Raw genomic sequence first — 14248 nt, forward strand, 5'->3', positions numbered from 1 at the left:
ATTAATAACCCCTTCTTTCTCTCGAGCATCCCCTTCGAGCTTTTTTATACTTGCCTCGAGGAAGACTGCCCGGTTTTCCCGGCTCCCGCCGAGCTCCATTTGTCTGAGGAAGAAGTTAGAGCGGCCACGTTTTTTCGATGCGCGATTAGAACGATGAGAGAAGAAAGCTAGGATTTTTCGCGAGTTTTACAGAAGCGAGAGAACAGGAGCGTGACTCTCCTTCGTATTATCGAAATTACTTTATTATTCGGAATTACTTTATTATTCGGAATTTCATACTCGATCTCATATCGATTATTCGTTAAGAGTTAAAAGCACTCACGGTAGGTAATATCGTTTGGAAAATTCCAAAACGCGAGAAGTGGGAAGCAAAATATACCTTTTACTTTTCCGTTAATTCCCGTGGAATAGTCTGTATCGCGCTTGAGAGATCCTCTCGATGGCGGATTAAGGCGAACGTTAAATAACGAGAAGAAAGAAACGAGAGCGGAAAGAAAGCCCTCCTCCCCTAATCACGTTAATGCAAGTTCAATGCCGGCGACGAGGACTGTTTAGCGCCGTGCGAGGGCTCAATCGCTTTGATTTTTCACTCCTGGAAATTACAGTTCGTCGGCCAGGGAGAGCGAGGAGCTTTTCCGCTCGGGGGAAAAAAAAAGAGAGAGGGAAAGATAAAAAGAGAGAGAGGGTGAGAGGGAGTCGGAGAAACTCGATTAGCCGCGGTAATTTCGTCCCGCTTTATTCGACACCGAATTGCTTTCGACGCGCCTTTAAAAGACCTTTATTTGAATTTATCTCGCCGGCTCATATCGAGCCGGCATCTCGCGCCAAGTATATGTATATATGATATATGCATGCATGTATGTACAGCAAAGAGCGAAGATGTGGCATCTCCTTTACCGAAGGAAAAGGAGCTACGGGAAATATTTACCATATTTTTTAAATAAGGCTATTTTATCGAGAATCGAAAACAACAAGAAAATGCAGCGCTCGAAGAAAGTCCTGCGTACCACAGAGGGTATTTTAATAATTTATTAATACAGGAAAAATACGTTGTTGCGAAATATTTTCATATTTCATGAGAAATTACTTCCCGAAATGCATTCCTCGCATATTAATAAAATATCACAATATGCAAAACCCTCCTACCAATGTGCAATTTGCAATTCCTCGCAAATTGCTTTCGATGCTCGCTCGCGCAGTCTCTCTCTCTCTCTCTCTCTTCTTCTTCTTTCTCTCCTTCTCTTTTCTCCCCGTTAACAAAGGGCTTTTATTTAAATTTATTTCGCGCTCATATAAGTAATCCATCGTGCGCAAAGAGCAAGCAACCCTTTCGCGACGCTATTCCTCGCTCGGGAGCTCATGCATAATACATTCGCGCCCGGATGCTGGCTTACGCCGGATAGAGAGCGGTATCATTGTTTGCGAATCATTGAATCGATCGAAAGCATTATCGTGTATCGCGCGAGAGGCACGTTTGTGTATCGGGAACCATGAAAAATTTGGACCTGAGAAGCACGGTGTTATCTCCGAAAGTATAACTAACTGTCGCAACAGCGTTACATTAACTGAATAATCTAACTTGAATGAAATATTAAATAAAGTTAAGTACACGTTGTCACGACAAAAATATCCGAGAAAGTATTGAAAAATTTTACATCACGGCCGGCGCGCCTGTTTCCACCCAGTTGCATAAATTTTAACGACGCACGTTATTTCACGGTTAAGCTCTACTGAGGCGAGGCAATTTTCAAGCAACGTCGCGTAAGATCAGCCTGCTTACTAGACTTATTTGCAAGCTAAATTTCGTGTCCCAACAGCGGTAAGACGGAATTTCACTCGTCGTGTCTTGCGAATCGCTAATCAGACGCGCGCTGTGGAACTTTCTTACTTCGTTAGTTTCGTCCAAATATCACCAGCAATATTTTGCTCAACAAACGCGATGAGTTTGCGGGAGAAACAAAGACGAAACTCCTTATCTTATTCATTGCTTTTCGCTACAATGTGTGGTACAGTCAATCACAGGACGGTTGCGATATTTTTTTATTTCTACGAGCTTCGAAATGCATACCGCGTCCAATAGGGAAATTCGTTTTTTAGTCATTCTCAGGGGGTGCATTTTCCTATTGGACACGAGGTGCGTTGGGAAACTCGTTCAAAAAAAGAAGAAAAAAAAGTGTTGCGACCGTTCTGTGAGCGACCGCACGTATCGCAAGGATACAAAGTCGGAAATTATAGTCTATGAACAAAAGCGTATCGCAAAACCACGCGCCGAACGAATGGACGGAGGAACTGATAAGGTGAGCAACTGTTAACTAATTTATGGACGCTGTTGCGGCCGGTAGCGTTGCTTCGAAACGGTTCAATAGAGTGCATGAATTATCTATGCGTAGGGACCGCGCGCGAAAATCCTTTAAGCAGCTTTGGCGCCGATCCGCCGCCATAGGGGATGCCGGGGGTTCATCGGAATAGAAAATCAACAAATTTCACGCCGCGCCGTACAGCCGTGCTAGCGTAAATTTATCAATTGCTTTTATTTCCGAGGAAATCCGACGGATAATCATTGCTGCAGATAACGTATTAAGGCGTGTAGACAGACAGATTCACGGTGTAATTGAAGTTTGCGCAATCGGTCGGCTAAAACGAACGTAAGGTAACGAAAGGGAGGGAAAAAGGAATAGGTCGTTTAAAGCGATTGATTTTTTTCACATTAAGGCAACCTTTTTCCAACTTGACAGCGCCCACATATCACGGGACACCTTGCGTAATATAGATACATTCCGCTTGCCGGAACAGGGAAGTAAGAAATCTGCAGTTCCTTAAATCGTGAACCGCCCACCCTCGACGATGGACGATAAATTACCTCGGAAGTTTTTCCCACGAAAGTTCTCGCGACGTCGGCGGTGGATCGTCTCGATTAATCAAAAGCCGCTTATCCGAGCTGCGAATTGCCATTAATATCATTCGCCCTGGACGCCGCGCGCGACGTCGCGAATACACCGTTGACCGGCGACGCGCGCGCACGGCAACTTTGCTCGCGGGTTGAAAAATGAGCGTCCGCAGCGCCGACCAGAGGAGAGTGTAAATTTGGCCCCAAGTACTTGGAGTTTCCGCGATTACTCCGTCAACGGATTACGCGACACGCCGCCGGATGTACGCGCGGGAACGAATATTTTTTCCGTGAGGGAGAAACTATCATTAACACTAGAAACGACGTTCCGGGTTACGCGTCCCCAACTTCCAGAGCGTAAAAAAATGCCGAGCATTCTCGCGGTTAATGCGGTAGAAAAGGATTTAACGATCTATCGAGGATCGTATCGTTTATTACACGCACGCAGTTACGTTACGGTTTCTGATCGATCTGATGGAGAAGTTCTCAGCGTTTCCAACGGGGGAGATCGAGGAGAATTTCTCCCGGCTCTTGAAGTTTCTCGAGATAATTGAGCGGAGGAAATAATTTCGATGTTACAAACGATTGTACACGAAATGAAAACGCCCGGTAACTTCTCACCCAGTTCCAAGTAGAACAAATGCTCGAATAAACTTGTAAAGTGCGGATTAATTAACAAAAATAGCTCGTGCTGAAGGCTGAAAGTTTTCTGCGCGAGTCTTAGGTATTCCCTCGAGATATTAAAATTGAAGAAAAATAAGCTCTTTGTGGCTAAAGAGCTTATTTGACGGCTCACTCGGAGAGCTTATCAGACGGCCACCCTATATCCTGTCATTAACCGCGAGACTCTGATTAGCTAGACACGTAGAGTTCTCTGTCAACCACTGCTCCGCATTGCAAATATCGGTACCGCGATCGAACGAACCGCACAAATTCAACGCAAACTCGGTCACCAAGCGAGCAGGACGGAATGGCACGCGCCATAACTGTTCGTGAAACTTTCGCCGAGTTTCGGAGTCGCACGGAAGTGTGCTCGATAAGGAAGGATCCGAAAGGTTCGTCTAAGTTTATCGTGTTCCGCGGAGGAGCCGCGCGTTCTGAGCGTATCGTGTCGCGATTCCGGACAAAATTTCTTAGCTTCGCCGTTACGAGCGAAAGGCGGCCTCGCGGGCACGATGGATTGAAAAGAATTGAAATTTTTACACGTAGGGAAGTTTGGATAGTTCGCCAATTCAAATTGAATGTGGAGTATGTGTGCTCACTCCCCCGCTCGTGCCATCTCGCGAACACAATAACGATCCCTATCGAATGTACGTCACGATTCTAATTGCTCGCGTTCGCGACTCAATTCTCCAGCGATCCCTCCCGTGTGCGCAAGGAACGTTTACAGTCTTACTCATAGTCGTGTTTCCATTGGGGGAACTTAGTTTGAGACTAGTTTCTTGAGATGCGATACGGCTCGGTAGACTGATCTTGAGAGTCAACTTGGTATTCGCAAGTTTGCGCTCGTAATTTCGGATTTTGACGAGACCAGATGAGGCCCGCTTTAATTTTATGGTGTCGGTAGAGAGATTTTTAGAAGACTGAATAAAATAAGATCAACGTCTATCGATAGAAATTTAAATTTGTATTTTGGTGGCATTACAATGGTGTAGTGCGAAATACACGTGTGGTGTGATACACAAGATAAGTGACTCAAGATCTAAATTTCCCGAGTTCGAGTCCCAGTGGTAAGCACATTTCTCAAATACGAAATATTAACTGAATCAAGTAAATGACACATAATTCTTAGAGGAAACGATATAATAAGATTCCGCATTAGTCCTTCCAGTCCGACAGAATTCGCAGGATTAACGTAAGACCGAGATTTCGTCACGCGCAATTTCGCAAATTTTCGATCGACGCTTTAGTTATTTCATCAGTGTAACGACACACTCTGACACTTGTCATTCGCCGAGAACTGAAGAGAAACGCGTGCCGAGAGACCGACAATTACAATAGAAGCGGAACTCGGGCCTTGTTTCTCTCACCGCATAGTTACACGTTACTTCACGTCTCGTCCTCTTTTTCGCTCCTCCTCTCTCCCTTTCTCTCTCTCTCTCTCTCATTCTCTCCGATCTCGCTCTGGCTTTTTGGTGCCGACCACCGTGATAAATTAGCCGGAGCTGTTAGCGCAGCGCTCGTTTACTTTTCGTTCGTTAGTTACAAGTCGAAGCGCTTTTCCTGTTGTCACGCGCCACACTGTATCTCTGATGTTCGCGAGAATCTCATCGATCACCTCCGGCTACTTATTAATCTTTATTCACCCTCTTAATCATTTCTAGCCTCGACAATTGTCCGTCCACTTAATAACCGTCCCACTTCTTCTCGTTTTCATCACTTCTGCAAGACACTCCTAACTGCGCATAAATTCGCCTTTAGATTAAATCACCCCCGTCGGCAACTTCGCACCGTCCCGCACTGAGAGAATATATATACCTATATATTTATTTAATATTTAAAAATGCGTCGGAATGTACGGAGGAGCCTCTTTGAATTCGAACGTGAAATGTGAGTACGACGGGATTTAAAAGGTAAAAGGAATCGTCATGGAGGCGCGCGCGCGCGTGCAAAGGACATGGATGCGCCTGCTCCCTCATCGATCAGGAGTTCCGCGAAAAACGAGTGAAATGGAGTACACGCGATAGTGCATAAAATACGACGAATATCATCCGCCCTCCGCAGCCCTCCGTGGCCCTCGGCGACCTCCATTGGAACCGAGCTCTGTCGTTCCGCTCCGCGCACGAGGGTATCAATCTATCAATATACCGATATATCGGCATACCGGGCTGCTCTTTGAAATATCGACACGCTCATCTCGCTTTGTTACGCCACTCCGTTATTGGCCGGTACGCGCCGCAAAAATCCGTGAGAGGAATATTTCGCATTAAACGTATTCGCGTCGCGTCGATGTGTGATGAATTAGAAAGCATCTTGGCGGGGGGAAAATCGGCTGGCTCCTAACGCGAGGATGGGAGATTTCCCAGCGAGTGCGGCTCCGAAGATTACGAGGCGCGACGGGTGAAATAACGAATGTCATTTGAATCAAAAGAGGCAAATCAGTGAGTTGAAATTCTCAGCGAGTTTCAAACAAGAATTCTTCCTTGAGGTCGAACGCGAATTACAAGTCGTCCGAAGTTGAGCTTGAGTTCGCGCGACATTCGCGCGGACGTGGAAATGTAGGGATCGATGTTCTCTTTTTGTAACTACCACCTCTTGATTATTGATATGTAAAATTACGGGTCGGACGAGCAGTCGAGGAAGAAATAACCGCGATCAATTAGGTCATCCCCTCGATATCTTCCCCGTTCTTCGTCGATCGCGCGACCCGATCGTAGATTTGCACCCGCGCACCCGCGAATAATACCTCGCGCTCGCCCAGCGAGAAGTAATTTTCCGGAGCTCCACCGGCGGCTGATTGGATTTCGTATTCCCGATTAGTCCGCCTATCCACACAGGCGGCGGTCCGGGAAATGAAAGTGCGATTCACGAGATTCGCGCGCGCGCGCGCGCGAGACGGAATCTTCGCCGGTAATGGCGAAGAGGAAACCTCCCGTCGTTGTCGCGAAAATGGAAAGCGAGCGATAACGGTACGTCAAACGCGCGAGGAACTAGATTATCGATTACAACGGATTCGATCGGAATCGCACGCTGTCGTAACGAACCGAAAGAAAGATTGAAAAAAGATTACGAAGACTCGCGTGATCCTTTTTTTTAAATAATCACAAAAGGAGAGAAAGTAAAAAGGTAGAACAGTCGTGGACAAATCGCACTACAATCGCTCTATTATCTCTCATCCTTTTATTGTAATTGCTTCATTTTTTAAATTTATCCTATTCTCGCGCTCTTCATGCTTCGTTTCGTCCGATTCGATTTTCCTCTTTGTGGCTTACCTTTTTATTTATACGTAATATTTTTCAATATTTTTTTTCATTTCGACTCGCAGTATGGCTGGACGGGTTTCCATTTTTCTTAAATAATTTATTTTACGTAAAACGAAAAAATTTCAAACATTCGGTCGTGGGGAAAATTTTATAAAACGGGAAAATTTTACGAAACAGCTTCCAATCCGCATTTTACGAACTGCGATGATATACTGATGCATACTTTCATGAAAATTATACACGGAGATATTTATAATTTAAGCTGTAATACCCTCAAAAGTATCATATTCAGATAATGTTAACAATTTAATTATGTTCTGCTTATCGAGATCTATGGTTTTTTACGAACGATTAAGCCGCGCGATTATAAGCTACTTTGATTGCTACTCGTCTGAATTGCGAATGGATTTTGATTTCCATCATATTAAAATAATTAAATTATCGCAGGACATTATTCACATGCTTCATCGAGAGATATTGATGAAAACAAAATTAATTCGCGACGTGGAATACGATATTAACAATTCGAGCGTCAACGAATGGAGTATAAATTAACACTCGCATGAATATACGATTAAAAAAAAGGGACGCGCTCCTTTCCATTAAAAGGATTGCACGTTTATTCGCGCTTTTATCACATTGGACCGCTGACAGTATAAAACTCTAATACTATATATATAGTATTCTAACATATAATAATGTAACATTATAAATAAAAATGACCAAATTTCAATATAGCGTCCTCTTCCGCTTTATTTTTGAAAAGTACACATTTAAGCGCGGAAGCTCGGTAAAACGATACATTTAGATTTGCATTGTGTGCCTCGAAATTCGGCGTTCCAAATGTTCGGGAAAGAATCGGGAAATCGTTACTACCGCATGTACCGGATTTCCCGGAACACCCTGTGTGTACAAGTCACGTGTCACTCTCGTCTGCTCTCTCGCATTCTCGTGTTGCAGATATTTGGTCCGCGGTCGGTTCCGTTTGTCGAGTTTTTGCGTGGGAAAATTGTACCGGGATTGAAGGCGCGCACAGAGAGGAAGGAGGGCCAAAACTGACGAGGGACGAGCAGGGGGGGAGGGGGCAATAGGTGGGTTCGCCGTTACGAGGAAACGTTATTACGTCCGACACTTTATTCGCTCTATCGCTGGCGCGAGGCATTCCGCCGAATTCCGCGAGTGCCGCGAGCGCCCGCGCGATGTAATTTACCGCATACGTAAGAGTAACGTATCCGGTACGTGTACCGATCGTACAGTCGAGATAATTACAATGCGGAGCGCGCAAATGCCGAGTCCGCCCCGCTCATCCTGCGTCACTCCCCTGTCTTTGATAAGGAACGTCGCGCTGATTGCAATTTAGACACGACGCGACGCGGCTTATAATTGGGATGAGCGTCCTCCAAAAAGGACCCAAACGTCACTCCCGCAAATTAGACCCGGATTAGTTTCACTGTACTAACCGGATTTAACCGGTCGGAGCGGTCGCCTGGGCGACACGTGTCACCCAGCCTTCTTTTCCGATGTCTCCCTGCGACACTGAAACTTGCGATTCGAGCGATCTCCCGCAAACCAACGTTGCGACGTCACGCTCGAAGCGGACGGCGCGAAGAAAAGAGCGTGCGAGGAATTCGTCTGGGAACAGCGGCAGAATGTCTCCCACGAGTCGCGAATCCATTTTCGCCAAGGACTTTTTTTAACTAATGCGCGCGAATGGATTTTCCCCTGTGGAACATTGCGAGAAGAACTATACATCGCGATTGTTCACTCGTCAATGTTTAAACAGAAAATCCAGACGAGCAATTACTTGCCGAGCGCGTTGCCAAGCGTTTTCAACGACACACGTTCTTCCATCATGGTAAATAACGGAGATATTTAGCTGGCCACGATGAGGGAGACATCCTGTATACACGGTGGTCTTCAGAACACGTAAAACTCCCTGTACACGCGCGCGCGAACCCAACAAGTTCGCTCAAAGGAGACATAACCGTGGATACGTGTACACACATGTACGCGGCAATCTCGTTACGAGGCTAAAGCGCCTCTCTCTCTCTCTCTCTCTCTCTGCCTCTCGCGACATTCGAAAGGCGCCCAGACCAAAAGCAATTTCGCTTAAACCCACCTCTCTGTGCCGTTCGAGGCGTCCGTCCTCACCCTCCCGCTTTTTTTCCTTCCTCTTTCGTTTCGTTTAACCCTCCCGTGCTTCCGGGAGTCGTTCTCGTGCGCCAAAATAGCGCCGGTATCCGCTAAAGGCCAATGCACCGTCCGCGAACTCGCCGATAAGAAAATTCAATCGCGTCGCCCGGTGTCGAAAGGGCGTAACTCCGAGAATCCTTCGTTCTACCCTTTGTCGTTGAAAATTCCATTTACAAGCCTCGCCTCGATTCATGAAATTAACATTCGACGGCACTATACATTTTAACGCGACTTGACTCTCTCTCTCTCTCTCTCTCTCCTTCTTGTTTTTCTTTCAATTTTAGTATTTATTAAAATGTCTGCGTTCTTAGAGGGCTCGTCATAGAATGTTCAACAAATGCTCTTTCTATCTCTCTCGCGGGAAAACTTCGGTTCAATTTGTTTTTTTTTTCTCTAAAGTAAAACCCGAGATAATATCTCGACAGGGTGTGGCGGAATGAAATTTTATTTCTCCGCGAACAACCCTACCTCGAAATGCCGCACGAAGCATGAGAAATCGTCTGAGGAATTACACGCGAGACCCTCGTGGCAATTCACAACTCGTCCGAAGAGCCGATCGTTCACTTTTGATTACCACGAATGATGTATAATTTTACCATCACGTTCATAAATCGCGTTCTTACCGTCTCGTCGTGCTCGTAACACCGGCACTTGAAAGTTGTAAATGGCCGAAACACCGGCGGAATGAGCGTGTGAGAGGGTTAACAACAATTCTCGCAATGCGAGTTAATAACGTCATAACGACGCGGTAATCCCGTGGAAATATCCTCTGTATAATTTATCCTACTTATGCTCCATTAAGTTACTCGCTACGAATTAGGTTATAATATTATTAGCATATTTTTTCCCGCGCCCACCGTGTCGTGTCGTTCCTGTCCTCGAAAGCGACAGTTTGACGTGCAGATCGAATAAGTGAGTCTTTTTTAACGGGGGTAAATTGTTTATCGCAGATAAACACCTTCGTGTGCAATTCTACCGCGTCCATAATCAACGGTGAATCGAGCGGCATTAAGAAGCGATTATGCGCGATAACGAGCAATTTAACGATGTAGTCCCGACGATCGCACACGTGTAACACGATCGACCCCTCGGCGTCAATCGAGCGCGAAGTGTTCCAAGCGTGTTAGACACCCACTCGTAAAGACATCTAAACCCGACTCATTGACGATCGAGAGATCCGTCCTACTGGAAGTCGTCTCACAGACGCGGGCCGATGATTGTCCGGTCGAGTTCAACAACAACAACACAACAACAACGACGACACTCACGGATGGCAACGCGCGGAGGCTCTTTAATCATAATTAATTAAAATATCTTTTGATATAAATGAAAGTATAATTAATAACGTTTGTACGAATGGCAGGAAATAAAGTTATAAAGGTTAGAGTATACATTTCATCGAAATTAAAAGCAAATTAAAAGTAAATTATTATTAGTAATAATTACCAACGCGTCATATTTGTTGGAAAGAGCGACGAGGAGAGATCCGCTTGAAAATTTTCGACACGCGAGTTATGAATTGTTCGTAATTTATTTCGTAATCACAGCGGATTATAATTTCCGTAAGAATCCGCGAAATGTGCGCTATACGCGGCGATTTTAACAGAATTATTAGGCAAAATTTCGACGAGTGTGAAGCGATCTTAACGTGGCGGAACGTGGAAAATTGTTCGGCGCTATCATTACGTTTCTCCCTAAGCGCTTAATAATAGTACCTGGGCGTCTACGACGACGACGTTTCACGTACGCTGATAGGATTATCTCAGAGCGCGTGCGCATTTATATTCAAGGCGGCTAATTAACGCGATAATAACGCCGAAATGTCGCCAACAGTCGCTGCACGTGCGCGTAATTCGCGCGCGAGGCTCTAATCGCCGGCGAGCGGCGCGGGTGTCGATTTTTAATTTTCAGTTTGGCGGCGAACCGTGCGAGACAATTTCGCGGCTTGGCTCGACAAGCGAGCGCATCGCAGCCGTCAATTCGACGGACGAAAAAACGGGGGGAGGGGGAGAGGGACTCGGTGGAATTTCCCGTTGCGTAACCGGTTGATTCCATTTTTAAGCGGAATGTTGTAACATTTTTCGCCGCTGATGAAAAGAGGAGAGTTGAAAAAAAAGGTAAAAATAAAAGGAGAGAAAAAAATACAAAATTGCAACGAGCGCCCGCATTCGTGTGTTCACTGGTACGTATTGCCCGCGTAGATAGGTGTTCGCGCTATGTTCTCTTTCGTCGCGGCGTAAAGGGGGTTGCGTTTTAACGTTCTCGCGCTGGGTCATTTTTATTTTGTTTTCTTTCCGGTGAACCGGCCAGCGCGCGCGCGCACACACACCAATGTGTGTATGCGCGTACACGTACCACTTAGCCGTGAAATATTTTCAAACGAGAAGGGCGTAATTAAAACGGCGCGTACGCGCGATGCGACACTCGATGGCGACCATCACATCGTTCGTACAACACCGAAATTATCGCCCGGCACACACTCTTCACGCGGGCATTCGTTCGCCGCGTCGTGAACAGAGAGTGTAAAATTTCACGTGTTCGGTAATACGCGGCATGCAAATTGCAAAACTCACCCTGAAGCTCCGCCACGGCCGACGTCGCCGTTGGCCTCCCGCAGGTTTTCAGCTGAACCGTTTAATCTCGGACGAGAACTGCGCCTCGCCGCTGCTGATCGACGACGCCTTGGCACAGTCACCTGTGGCACGGTACGACACTCACGATATGGCCGAGTTTAATTCTCAGTTCTCTTTCTCCCCCCCCCCCTCCCTATCCCTCCTTCCCTCTCTTTTTTCACACCCGCGCGCGCGAAATTTTCACTCCTGGCTCGTTTTAATATCTCACGACGGGTGCAACGGGGCGCTCTCCATCTCGCGAATTGTCGCACGCGTTTCACGGAATAAGAAAGTTCCAGCGTGTATAACAATTGGAATATACGATACACGTTGTGAAGTTTTTCTGAATAGCAATAATAACGTTCTCAGTGAACGATTCGAAGGATAGATTTTTTGAATTTAATATGGTTTTCAAGTTTTTGCCCCATTTTTGTCGAGGATATCTTCAGTTTCCGCCCCTGTTCTGTTCTATCGACGCGCGACATTTGATCGAAGTAACAACAGTCCCGAAGGCACAAAAATTCATTTAAAAAAATTCACACGTGTTCGGTTAATATCTGCCGCATTGACTTTTCCGTTTTTCATAAAGGAGAAATCAGAAAATATTGTTCTTTCCGAAACATGAAAACTTTATTAAATTTTATTCATCTCTCATAAAATAACGACGCGTCAAACGAGAGTTGAGATGAGATATCGAGTCGCGCCAGAATATTTTGATACTGTGTCGAAATACACCCGGAACTCGTGTATGTGTAAACGAAACTTTATCCGGACCGATTTTCCGACTTTAACGACCGGAACTATTAGTTTCACCTGTCGGGGATATAGAACTTTAAAAAATAAGATCAAAACTCTCAACAGAATTCACGAGTTTCCACGAATTCAGACTCTAGCTTCACGACATAGCTACGCGCATCGATGATATCGGAGATGTCGTCGGCCGGACGGACGTTCGGAGGACGACGAGTAAACTAATCGCCGAATTAGCAATACTGCGCGACGCGGCGATATCCTGTGAGGGACGCGGAACGGGTCAACACGAAGCACGAGGACGATCCGAGTTATGGGACGGTCGTACGACGGTAATGGCGTTCGCAGCTGACGACGTTAATAGAAGGATTTCGGCCGGGCATCCCTCTCCCATCCTCCCTCATCCTTCCACCCTTCCTGCTGGACTAATTAACCTCGTTATATCGCCGCTCCGACCGACAGGACACTCCTGTTCCCGATGTAACGATCCTCGCACCTCTGTACTACGAGACGACGTACCCCGCCGAAGCCGAGAGTTTAATTAATTTAATGACACTCTCCGCAGCGCATCCTTGAGTGACCGATGTAACCCGACCCGTGGTATGAAGATATGGGAGGGAGGGATATACGAGGGATACATGGGGTGCTCCGCATCGCTACCGCGTCAACCCTTCAATGACGAGGCAATGTTTTCATTTAAATTTAATATAACCACAACGCTTATCGACCGCTCCTCGTTTTCAGCGCGCCGGTAACGTTTCTCGTCGAAAATAAACAAAGGTCGCATTTATCCGATGAATCCTTGTCGCAAGGAAATATATCGGAAGAATCCGAGAAAATACACGGAAAGAAAATACACATGCGAAAAAGTTGGTATACTGTTATTTATCATGACTTTACGATCATCGATCTTTTTATACACGCAACATGTATAAATATATATTATATCGGACGTTATAAAAGGAATATGTACGCTAAAAATGAAAAAGAAAATGATTTCAGGACTCGATGAAAGATTTTTGAAAATAAATAATTGTAGAGTTAAAGCCGCAAATTGAAATTCGCTAAAAATTTAGTCCGAGAATAGTTGAGCGAGGAGGTTACACGCCGATCGTAACTTTAGTTTCCTGTCGTACCGCGAATTTTGTCGAACGAATATTCCATTATTGGATGTCATCAGTTAACATCGATGGACCCGATCGACGCGAATCGCGGGGCGATCCACCGTTGTAAATCGAGTTTCGCGTTTGAAAAATTCGTTAGGAGCCGCGATTTTATTTCCGTCGAGCGATGCACCGCCCGCATTTCAATATCCAAGCCAACGCTTTCATCGAAATGATTAAGTACCGAACGATAAAGTCATCTTGCCTGCTGCAGTGTTAGCAGACTGTCAATGTATCGAATATGATAAAGTAAATATAGTAGATTAATAGCACATAATGTATGCGAACACACACGGCCGTGTGCGTTTGCGTTGACGCGTGATATTTGATTAAAGTAACGAGCAAAACTGCATTGCGCGCGAGCGCGCGCGAAAATCACTATCATTATCCACGTTGTCGTTCGTAGAATTTCGATGGAGATATTAATTAGGAACAATATCCGTCGGTGATATACAAATATCACTTCATTGGCACATGCGGATGTATAATTTAGAAATTTCCAAACAAATTTGTGTGATCGTTATATAAACATTAATTTGTGATGCGGACATTATATAACTATTATTTCGTTATTTCTCGTTTTTATTATTTTGTTATTTTTCCTCGAGTTCCACACCGTGTTTGTAAAGATGACTCATATAAAATGTCAAAATAACGATCGGTTGTATAGTTCCCTTTAATTTATCGAGAAAGCAAGTATTCGTATTTCTACGTAACGCT

At 45.3% G+C, this 14248-nt stretch overlaps 1 protein-coding gene across 2 annotated transcripts in view; it reads right to left on the reverse strand.

Annotated features, from left to right (window-relative positions):
• Window positions 1–14248, reverse strand: part of LOC106752046 (protein-tyrosine sulfotransferase) — an 86054-nt gene that overhangs the window by 48013 nt on the left and 23793 nt on the right. The window contains exon 2 of one of the 2 annotated variants that reach the window (XM_014633433.1): window positions 11577–11698. The exons of the other annotated variant lie outside the window; for it this stretch is intronic. The gene's annotated coding sequence lies outside the window, so the exon portion shown is untranslated. The remainder of the gene's footprint in view (window positions 1–11576; window positions 11699–14248) is intronic. 2 annotated transcript variants of the gene reach the window in all.

Source organism: Dinoponera quadriceps, unplaced genomic scaffold, assembly GCF_001313825.1.
Source record: "Dinoponera quadriceps isolate SergipeBrazil2010 unplaced genomic scaffold, ASM131382v1 scaffold424, whole genome shotgun sequence".
Lineage (NCBI taxonomy): Eukaryota > Metazoa > Arthropoda > Insecta > Hymenoptera > Formicidae > Dinoponera > Dinoponera quadriceps.